At 37.4% G+C, this 12,150-nt stretch overlaps 1 non-coding gene across 1 annotated transcript; it reads right to left on the bottom strand.

Moving 5' to 3' along the window:
- Positions 1-11,364: 11,364 nt before the first annotated feature.
- LOC144229846 (U2 spliceosomal RNA) lies at positions 11,365-11,555 on the bottom strand. The gene has a single exon (XR_013334625.1). It is a non-coding gene; the product is annotated as a U2 spliceosomal RNA (small nuclear RNA).
- Positions 11,556-12,150: the final 595 nt, after the last annotated feature.

The following is a 12,150-nucleotide window of genomic DNA, read 5'->3' on the forward strand; positions in this document are numbered from 1 at the left end:
TATTTATCTTACTGATTATATAATATCTGCCCTTAGGATGGATGACACTACAGAGAAGAGAATTGCCATTGATAATATATAGATCACTGAAATGTTAAGACACTTTTATTTATTTTTTGTTTTTTATTTTTTTAATGTTTATTTTTGAGAGAGAGAGGAGAGTGTGAGTGGGGGAGGGGTCGAGAAAGAGGGAGACTGAGGATCCAAATGGGACTCAGTGCTGACAGCACAGAGCCCAATGTTGGGCTCGAACTCAACAATCGTAAAATCATGACCTGAGCCGAAGTCAGACACTTAACCAACTGAGCCACCCAGGCTCCCCTAAAGTACTTTTAAAGTAAATTATACAGGAGCACCTGGGTGGCTCAGTTGGTTAAGTGTCTGACTTCGGCTCAGGTCATGATCTCACAGTCTGTGGGTTCATGCCCCGCGTTGGGCTCTGTGAGGACAGTTCAGAGCCTAGAGCCTGTTTCCCATTCTGTGTCTCCCTCTCTCTCTGCCCCTCCCCCACTCATGCTCTGTCTCTGTCTCTCAAAAATAAATGTTAAAAACATTTTAAAAAATTATACCCATACACATACATATATAAATGAATAATTGGGTAATTTTTGAAATGCACTGAATTATTATGTGACTTGATTTTCTCATAGAAAAGAAGTCCATTTGATTTAGAATTATCAAGTGTCAGAATTGGAAGAACCATTATAGGTTATTTACTCCAATATTTTCACTTAATGCATGAGGTTAACTGTTGTCCACAAAGAAAAAGGATTTTACTAAAGTCTCCCAGTATATTTCATGGCAGTGCTTGGACAAGAAATTCTTAGTCCATTCAAAATATCTGATTTGGGGGGGCACCTGGGTTGCTCAGTTGGTTAAACATCAGCTTTCAACTCAGGTCATGATCTCACAGTTTGTGAGATCGAACCCCACATCAGGCTGTCTGCTGTAACTACAGAGCCTGTTTCTGATCCTCTGTTCCCCTGCTTCTCTGCCCCTCCCCCACTCACACACATGTATCTCTCTCCCTCTCTCACAAATAATTAAACGTTAAATTAAATAGGTGATTTGTGTTGCATATCATGTTATAAATAACTAAATGTGATAGATAGTGGTACAGGTAAAGAAATAATCTGTTAGCATGTTTGAAAGAATTTGTGCAACAGAGGAGACCACATTTGAGTGAAGGAGGGAGATAGTTTTAGTATGTTACAGGCAATAAAATCAGACTTCTTCTGGGGGGTTCTTCCTGTTTGGGGACCTTTCTTCCTACCAGATCTCTGTCTAATAAATGTGTTGCCTATGCCCAAAAGAGTCTTTGCACTGGAAGGATTTTCAGTGGATCTGTAGTAGAAACCACCATCAGATAATGCAGTCCCCATGGTTCACCATATATGTGTAGTGAAAAGAACACCTGAGTTAAAGTCAAAAAACCTGGATTTAAGTGCTACCAGTGACACACCATGGATAAGTCACTTCCCTTTTCTGTGTTATTTTCTGTACATGTGAAGCAAAAGTGTTGTACTAAAATATCATGTCTAAGATTTCTTTTAAGTCTCAAAACTCTGGGGTGCCTGGGTGGCTCAGTCGGTTAAGCGGCCAACTTCGGCTCAGGTCATGATCTTGCAGTTCATGGGTTCGAGCCCCACATCAGGCTCTGTGCTGACAGCTCAGAGCATGGAGCCTGCTTTGGATTCTGTGTCACCCTCTCTCGCTGCTCCTCCCCTACTCACACTCTGTCTCTCTGCCTCTCAAAAGTAAATAAATGTTAAAAAAAAAAAGTCTCAGAACTCTGGACTCTTTAATATTCTAAGTTGTTCATCAGTCTCCACTTGACCACCTGTGGTAGGAAGAACCTTATTATCTGTGTGGTTACCTGGTTTCAATTTTGGACATCCCTATTCATTAGAAAATATTTTCCAGAGGTGCCTAGGTACCTCAGTTGGTTAAGCATTGGACTTTGGCTCAGGTCATGAGTTTATGATTTGTGGGTTCAAACCCTGAATTGTGCTCTTCACTGGTGGTGTAGAGTCTGCCTGGGATTCTCTCTCTCCCTCTCTCTCTCTGCCTCTTCCCTGCGTGCACTCTCTCACTTTCTCTCAAAATAAGTTAAAAAATTTTTAAAGAAAATAATTTCCATATTTATGTCTAAAATCTCTATTTTCATGATTCCATCTATTAATCACATAGGTAAACTGGAAAAAATCTGTTTTCCTTATCTATGTAATAGTCCAACAGATATGTGAAAGTACTCAAAATCCTTTTTTTTTAATACTCAGTCTCCTTAGTTTGTTCGTTCTTTTCTTTCTTTCTTTCTTTCTTTCTTTCTTTCTTTCTTTCTTTCTTTCTTTCTTTCTTTCTTTCTTTCTTTCTTTTTCTTTCCTTTTTAATGTTTACTTTTGAGAGAGGGAGACAGAGTGTGAACAGGGGATGGGCGGAGAGAGAGAGGAAGACACAGAATCCGAAGTAGGCTCCAGGCTCTGAGCTATCAGCACAGAGTCTAACGCGGGGCTTGATCTCACGTACCACTAGAACATGACCTTAGCCGAAGTCAGGCACTTTAACTGACTGAGCCACCCAGGTGCCCCTTCTCAGTTCTTTCAACTATTCTTCACATGTTACTGTTTTTGCCTTCCCACCTCTCTTGTTCAACCTCCTTTGTATATGTGGTTTGCCACTGTGGAATCTATAAAGTTCCTAGCCCAATGACTCATTGGTTTGTCAGGCTATCCCAGAGTAGAACAGGCCAATAGTTTTTGTTTTACTAATTATATTTATTGCATCATATTTATGTTTAAATAGGTATATTACACAGCTGCTTCATAGTAAATGTAAGAGTCAGTACATCCAAACTTGATTTTCTTTACATGTGTGGCTTTAGATTCATATTTTCCCTAGTCTTTACTTGAATACTTTATTATTTAGACTCATGGTTAAGATTCTGCATAATTAATATATGAGTAATTCATCTTAATAGTTTTGTCTCTGTCTTACTCATCCAGTATGCTCACTCTCTTTTGAGTTCCCTATCATTGACAACGTTGATACGTCAAACTTCAAAATTTTCTCCCAAATAATTTAAGGAATTTTTGAATGAGTATGATTATAGAATGCCACTGATGTTCTAAGTTGACACTGCTTTGCCTGTAGCCAAATTCTTGTAAATGTCTCTCTCTCTTTTTTTATTTAATTTCTTTTAATGCTTTATTTCTGAGAGAGAGAGAGAGAGACAGACAGAGTGAGCAGGGGAGGGCCAGACAGAGAGGGAGACACAGAATCTGAAGCAGGCTCCAGGCTCTGAGCCGGCTGTCAGCACAGAGCCCAATGTGGGGCTCGAACCCATGAACCGCAAGATCATAACCTGAGCTGAAGTTGGATGCTTAACTGATGGAGGCACCCAGGCACCCCTGTAAATTTCTCAAATACAAATCAATCTAACTCTACCAGCACCTAATCCATATTTTGTTACTTTTTTGGCATTAGGAGTACCGAGGCTGGCTTTGTTAGATGCTCTGCTGGTGGCCAGGTGCTGTGTTCTTGACAACATTTTCCCGGTCATGCAAACCTTCCCTTTTGAAAAGGGAAATTATATTACTTTTGTGTAGCTTGTTATCTATGAATATGTGTGGGATCCTAGAAAAGTATTTATAAATTCCTCTTTTGAATGATCATGATGAACTAATATCTCACATATCTTTCTTCTTTATGAAAAATTAAGGGACATTGGTATGTCTCTTGTGTTCCAGTATCCTTCTCAGGTTTATTCAAATACCACCATTGTCATATTGAAACCCAGCAGCCTGTGTGTACAACAGAGAGTAGCCATGAAATCAGATTTGTGTTCAACTTTTGTCTCCAATATTGTTCTTTAGCAAATTAGTTATAATGTTGGCCTCAATATTTTCCTTTTTAAAATCTAAATAATGCCATCTGCTTGGCAAGAAGAGTTGTAAAAGTCGGTAATATTGTATGTGACATACCTATTTCATACTAAGAATTTCTGTTGGTGTTACTATTATTCCTTGGAATATATAAAGTAATTTGTAGTTGATACTATTATTTGTCTGGAATATAATTCATTTAGGTCTGGTTGTTTAATTTCATTTAAGATTAGAAATATTCTCTTAAAATTTTTCTTGTGTGGATCAGGATTCCAATTTCTTCTTAATGACCATTCAAAATGTTTTAATCCAAAGATTATACTCACACCCCCTATGGCTTTGGGTTCCTACCGAGTTGTTGCTTCAAGTGTAGTCTAAAGACCATCTGAAGGTACAATCTCAGATGCTGAGGTTCTGAATCAGGGCTTCTCCTTGATGTTATGTTATGTGCACAGAGAACTTTCTTTCTTTACTTTTTAACCTCTTATCCTGCCTTATTTTAATAATGAAACATACTTTCCTCGTGATTCTTCTTCCTTAGTATCTTAGATTTTCACTTGCTGGTTCTTTTTTAGGGCTTTCTAGGTTTTCATAAAATCCAAAATGAAGTGTTTGATCCTTGTTTCTTCCCTCTCCCCTTGAGCTCTATAGTTCTATAATAGAAGCCTGTAGAATGTTACAAAGGAAGATTTTTCCTGATTTAGAGTTGTGTATATATAAGTTCTATTTTCCATGTCATGAATGTTACCACATGGTTATAATGTGTTGGGTATATCTTCCTGGTAGATCATATTCTTTATTAAAACTGCTTTGTCCTAATATCTGTTTTTAATGTGCACAGGATGGGGACTAACATGACTGGGTATAGTGTAAAAGGTTGTGCTCAGCAGTAGTAATATCTGGTTGGTTCATATTCAGATTGACGTTAAAATTTCCATGACTTCTCTGTAAAATGGAAATTAGTATCTGTAAATCAGACCATTGCCTCCTTGGGAAATCCCTAGAATCATAGTGAGAAATGAGTTCTGGAATATCTGTGTTTCCTTCTTCCTAGTTATTATGCTAATGAGTACATTTTAGTCCTCAATCTCTCTCTAAGATTTGAAACTTTTCACTCTTCCTGCTTTCTTAAAAAGTTCTTTTCAATTGGCTTCTATATTTCACACTCCAGATTTTGTTACTTTTTTATGTATTCCTTTTCTCTCTTATCTGTTCCTTCTTCTTCCACCTACCCTTCAAACACACTAGTGTTATCTAAAATCCCATGTTCTACTTATTCCCTTCTAAATCCATCTACTCTCCCTGTGCAGTTCATTGGCTCCCATAGTTTCAACTGAGTGTCTACCACTTGTAAGTTGATGATTTCTGAAACTTTATCTCTGTTCCAGAAGTCTCTTCCAAGCTCTAGATGTGTATATCTAACTCCCTACTGGACATTTCCACTTGGATTTTTCTTGACTTCTCCAGCTAAACATGAAGATAAAAATACCACGTATTATCTTTCTCCCAGTTCTACATTTCACATAGTAAGCTCTAACTCAATGAATTGTATTGGTATGGATACACAAATTCATTAAGTAAATTGAATTCTTCCTCTCCCTATGTCTCACTGTGGTGGATTAGAAAAGCCTAACATTGGGGTGCATGAGTGCTGTCAGTTTAGCATCCAATGTTAATTTCATCTCAGGTCATGATTTCATGGTTCACAGGATAGAGCCCCATGTCAGGCTCCGTGCTGACAGCACACAGCCTCCTTAGGATTCTCTCTTTCCTTTCTCTCTGCTCGTCTCCCACTCACGTGCACTCGCACTTTCTCTTTCTCTCAAAAATAAATAAATAAATAAACGTTAAAAAAGAATAAAAGCCTAGCATTTATTTTTTTATTTCTTCCCATCAAGAGGTAGTCTGTTTCCCCACCCTTTAAATGTGGTCTGGTGACTTTTTTTGGTGGAAGTCATACTGGGTGATTCCTGAACCTTGGCCTCAGACCTTGCAGCTTTACTCTTACTCTCTTAAAACCTGGTATTATCATGTATGAACGCCTAGGTTATTCTGCCAGTTGCTGACAACAGCCTAGGTTAGCTGTCTTCGGGATGAAGTGCAAACACTTGAGCATGAGATACAAGATTCTGCATAATGTGGCCTAAGTCATGATATTGGCACAGCCGTAGCAAGGTACTGTTGTAGTGTGACACATTTTCTTTAGGTCTGTACCCTTTTCGCCTGTCCTTCTGTATAGAATTCTCTTCTGGAATTCAAGAATTAGTTCTGTCATTACACCTCCTCTGATAAGTCTTTTTTGAGGATCTATGTTGCTAGTCTGAGTTTATTCACCATCTTCGTTGTCCCCTAGCACCTGCTTTTGTCTCTGTCCTCGCACTATATTGTCAGTGTATCTACCTATATTCCCAATAGTCCATATGCTCTTTAAAGACAAGAAATGTGCCTTATTCAGTTCTCTATTTGTGGTATTTAGTGAAGACTGAGATGACAATTTGATTAGAAGCATTTATCTAACCAATGTTAGAATGACAAGGCAGTGCATTGAAGGCCTTAAGGCTTGAAATAAGTATATGCAAAGGGTATGTATAAATCAGTGTATCCAAATGGATATGGCTGTAGGGATTGGGGGAAACATTGTTTTGTCATCCATTAAATAGTGACAGTGTTTATGCATTTATAGTATATATGCATTGTGATCTGTCTGATAGCAGAAGTCATTTTGGAAGAGTGTACCATGTTTCAGTCTGTGTTATAGCAGTTGGCCTTATACACGGACACACACATACACACCATAAACACACACACACACACACATTATTCCTGTCTTAAGAGAGTTCTAGATCCCAGAAAGTAAGTATAAGCTTATTTAATTTTGTATTGTTGAATTTTGCACCATTGTGTTTATATATTGTGTATAACTAGCATTTAGACTAGTTGTACGTTTCATTTGGTTGGAATATTTATGTGATATAGAGACATGATACACCTGAGGGAGCAGTTTGGGAGACTGTCTGATTAACTGAGGATCTGAATCCATTTAAATGCATATTTATATTAAACAGATGCATGTGTTTATCTGTGTATACACATATAAACATTTTCTGTTTATATGCTCACATGATCTCTATATATAGACCTATGTTTATTGTGTACTAAATCGATGGAAAACTGTATATTCACTTCTTTTAATATTCATCACCAATGCAGTGTGCATGCTTGAAAGGTTTTATGGGAATTATATCTATAACATAGTGTGCACTTGTAGAAATCTGCCATTTTGTAAATGGTCATGAACATTCAGATTTATCCCTATCAAATTGCAGGAAACATTTATCTTTTGATGTTGAGGTAGGGTGGAATTGCAAGTAAATTTCAATTTCTATTTATTTACATTTAAAATTTTTCATTATTTAAGTGCGTATTTTACTTTTACATCAGAAAAAAGGAAAAAGAAAACAATTGTATTTTATTATTTTTTTAATGTTTTATTTATTTTTGAGAGAAAGATAGAGCAGTGTGAGCAGAGGAGGGTCAGAGAGATATGGAGGCACAGAATCCGAAGCAGGCTCCAGGCTCTGAGCTAGCTGTCAGCACAGAGCACGGCATGGGTCTCGAACCCACGATCCGTGAGATCATGACCTGAGCCGAAGTTGGACATTTAACCGACTGAGCCACCCAGGCGCCCCAAGAAAACAATTTTAAAAAGCCTTTTGCCAGGGGTGCCTTGGTAGCTCAGTCAGTTAAGCCTACAACTCTTGATTTTGGTCAGGTCATGATCTCAAGGCTAAGGCTCTGCACTGTGGAACCTGCTTGGGGCGCTCTTCATCCCTCTTTCTGCCCCTTTTCCCTCACTCTGCCTCTCCCCTGCTTGCTCTTTCTCTCAAAATAAATAAATAAACTAAAAAAAAAAAAAGACATTTGTCAGGGGAATTCTGACCTGAGTAGAACTAATAAAGTAGCAAACCCATTAGATGCTGTAATATCATGTAGATTATGACAGCTTTGTTGAGATTTCTTTCAGAGATAAGGAAATTAGTGTCTGTTTGACTCTGTATTTTATATTAAATCAACACTACCTATACATATTCAAATTTATGAAAATTTAGATTGTAACGGGTATAGCAATTTCAGATTTAACTATATGAATAATCAGAATAATAATTGAGTCCCTGATGATTGCACACATACAAATTACTTTTTGAAATCCATAGATGCAAGTATATATAGTGAGAGGAAACCCGAAAATTGGAACCATCTACCTTACTGTGTGAAGCCTTGATTTTCACCATAGTTTGGCCCATTTTTCATAGTCCTCTTACTTGCTTCTCTCATACTGGTAGACTCCTGGTCATACCTCATACTTCATTTTGGAAAAAAAATCAGTCTTCTGTTGCCTTTGACAAAGGGTAGCATTTTGTTTACCTTTTAGGAGAAAAATACATACAAATTCATTTTAACAGTGGCCTTTGGTGTATAAGTAGCTGCAGTTGTGGTCTAACTTATGAAGCAATCTTTGAGTTAGACTGGATGATGTCAGGTATGGAATAGATTGGGGTGGGAAGCATCATATCACACCCCTCAAGTCACTGTCTTCATGAAATTACTTATATCCCTTAAGATGATCCCTCGGTGATAGCATCTGTGATTTGTTTATTCGTGAAAAATGGGATTTCCTGTTTATACAAGGGGGAAAATGCTAATTTGGCTCATCAATGTAATCCAAGGACTCTTTGTGTATAAAGTATCATAAGAGGAAGCATTATGTTTTGATGAATCAGTGTAAATGAATCAGAAACATGTGGGCCTGAATTTCCTTTTATTTAGAGACACAGGAAGGATTCTAAACATTTCAGCTGTAACATTATAAATTTAAGGATGGCATATCAATCCAAATCCATGTCATTTGGTTTGAAGCTCAGAAAATTTTGAGCTGAAAACAGGGTCAGCCCTGTGTAGTCAGAGATGCATTTTTTATATTAGCTAGTGAACAGATGAAGTCCATTACATTCTGATTTGTCAGAGTTCTTAGTTTCTCCCATTATTAATTAAGTACAGTTTTCTACCTTATAATTTATTTAATTCATGTACTTATTTACCATTTGTTAAGGAAAACAAAACCCTGCATAATGATAAATGAGTGTCTCAGTGGTTATTTTATGTTAATGCAGTATTTTGCATAGCAGAGATGTGAAATAGCCAATATATTAATTGTGTTATCTTTATATTTTTATTTCTTGCCCCAGTGCTCCCCTTCATTAGTGCAAATAATCAATACTTTGAATGGTCTGCAATGCTGTCCTTTCTCTTCTATTACTTTATTGACTTTGGAAGAGCCTGTAGTTATTCATGGAAGTTATATAAATTCCTTGCTCTAACTACATCAGTAGTCAAATGTGGTATTAATATTTGAGAATGTGCTTCTCTGGAAAAAGAAAAAAAGGATATAGTTTTTCTTTTGCTCAGTAGGAAACGTTAGTGACTGCCAGCCAAACTCTTCTCCTTGCTGTGTTGTGAATTCTCAATTTCATTAAACAATTTGTAATCGCAGCCATCAATCCAGTCTGAATAAATGTTGGTCATCTTATGTGATGGAACTCACTGATAGGGCCTCTCTTAATGAGAATTTTGTTGGAGGGGAGTGGGCAGGAACTGAAGAAATTGTGAGTGGTGTTTCTCTGTCTTTTCTCAATGACTAGCTTCTGAGTATAAAGCTCACAGGAAAGAAATGAAAGCCTATCTGTTGGGACAGGAGTTTTCATAAGAATTGGCTTAGGCATGATTCCTAGAGAGATAATCTTATTTGTTAAGGTATCCTGAAAATGCCGAGGTCATGGGTGTTTTTACTATAGGACAGTATCAAGATACTTGGAAAGTGTCAGAAAAGAACAAATCTTGTGGGAAACTATCTTACTCTAATAGGCTTTTTGAATTTACTTTTCTATAAAATAGCTTTAAAAAGGACAATAGATTTTTCTTATTTCAATTACCCAAGAGAAACAAACACGCCTGAATTCAGGGTATAATTCATGATTTCATGTAAGGCAGTCCTGGCACCAGTTCTGGTTGGGTACAATCATAGTAAAATTACTATGTGGCAATGATGCAGCATTATTACTACTGTGAAACATGCAATACATTTTTTAAAGGTGTCGTTGACATATAACATTACATTAGTTTCAGGGACATAACATGATGATTCGATACTTGTATCATAAAATGGTCACCATAATATATCTTGTTAACATCCATTATCATGCATTGCTACTAATTTATTTTCCTTATGAGCACTTTTAAGATCTGCTCTTTTACAAACTTTCTAATATGCAATACAGTATTATTAACTATGGTGACCATGCTGTATATTACATCCCTATTACTTATTTTATTACTGGACATTTATACCAGTTGACCAACCCATTTCACTCACCCCCCCCCACCTCCCATGCCCAGGCTCTAGCAATCACCAATCTATTCTTTGTATCTGTGGTCTTAAATAAACACCAGACTTTTGTGATGATGATTGAAGTCACCACTAACAGACCAGAAGGGAAAACTAGCTTGCATCCAGAGCAGTTCAGTGTGTGTATGTGTGTGTGTGTGTGTGTGTGTGTGTGTGTGTGTGTGTGATAGTTATTTAAGAGTAGATTTTCCAGCTATGTTTTTTTCTCCATCTATGAAAAAACCTAAAGAAATAGCAGAAGTTAGGTAAATGAACAAGGGCTGGGAAGATGGGAATCAGTTCAGGGCATATGGAATAGCATATGCCACATCCCAGACATGAAAAAGAACACGACACCTTTAACAACTGAAAGGAATTCAATACAACAGAGGCATATAAGGCATTGGTATAAATAGATGTGGGGTTGGGGAGAGAAGTAGGAACCATATCACAAAGGATCTTGTGACCCAATGAGTTATTTCAGCCTTATTCTAAAGGGAATGGGTAACAACTGAAGGTTTAAGCAGGAAAGGGATGTGATTTTTCTTAAGTTTATTTATTTTGAGAGAGAGAGAATGCATGTGTACCTGCAGGGCAGAGAGAGAAGGCCAGAAAGAGAATCCCAAGCAGGCTCTGCACTAATAGCGCAGATAGTTCAATGCTGGGCTCGAACTTGGGAACCACGAGATCATGATCTGGGCCAATTTTGGATGCTCAACTGACTGAGCCACCCAGGAGCCCCACATTCATGATTTTTTAAGGCTTATGTGGCTATACTATAGAGAATGAATTTGAGGGCTTAAAAATGGAAGTGGTAAGATGATTGGTTTTTGTGTGGGGGGGGTTGTTGGAGTAATTAAGGATTTAATAATGAGAAAAGAAAAAGAAAACTTCATAACAAATTAGGTTACTCAGAGGCTATTGAGGTGTGAGGAATGAGTCCATGGCCAAGGAAATTGAAATGTCTTAATAATTGTGAAAATGAGATGACAATGATTATCTAAAATGTACAGCACTGTGCAGTTTACAAATAACTTTATAAACTGTTATCTAATGTAANGAAGTACTGCAATACCAGGTTGATGCGTGGAGTGGACGGAGCAAGCTCCTATTCCATCTCCTAATTCCAAAAATCCATTTAATATATTGTCCTCGGATAGAGGATGTATCAGATATTAAACTGATAAGAACAGATACTACACTTGATCTTAGCCAAAAGGCCGAGAAGCGATAATGTAAACCTTTTTAATAGCTTCATAAGTTATATGTTTATATTATGATTATCATTTGTTATGCAAATAGATGAATAAAAGTTTGCACAAGTTCTATGAATGTTTAATGTCGTACTGTCAAGAATTGTGAAAGGTTTTAGATTTCACCTACTTGTATCCTAACAAATTAGTCTGACACTGTTTCACGGAGGCTGGAAAAAAACATAAGATTCCTGGGTCAAAGACAAAGGACTCTGTTACGCATGGCTTCGTAGGCAGCCTGACTATATTCACATCTGTTTTTGTTTCTGCCCAATTCCTATGGGAGTAATGTGAAATTGGCTGAAGTGACTGCCCTACATTTAGTGGGTGTGCTTCACAGCTGAGAAGACCTAAGCCTAGGAAGCCCTGATATTTTAACCTTTCCCCCACCGTTTGCACTGAAGGATGATATTATCTTTAGTATCCTAAATGTTAAACAAATCTGCTCTCTGCCTTGGAGGAAGAGTGTATCTGCATGTCCCAAAGTTGTCAAAAAACACTTGGGAAGATGATTGTCTGGAACATAGGCTCTCAATGCTTCTGATGAGAAGATGTGTAGAAATGTAAGAAACCC

The sequence above is a fragment of the Crocuta crocuta genome, unplaced genomic scaffold (assembly GCF_008692635.1).
Source record: "Crocuta crocuta isolate KB4526 unplaced genomic scaffold, BGI_CrCroc_1.0 scaffold947, whole genome shotgun sequence".
Taxonomy (NCBI): Eukaryota; Metazoa; Chordata; class Mammalia; order Carnivora; family Hyaenidae; genus Crocuta; species Crocuta crocuta.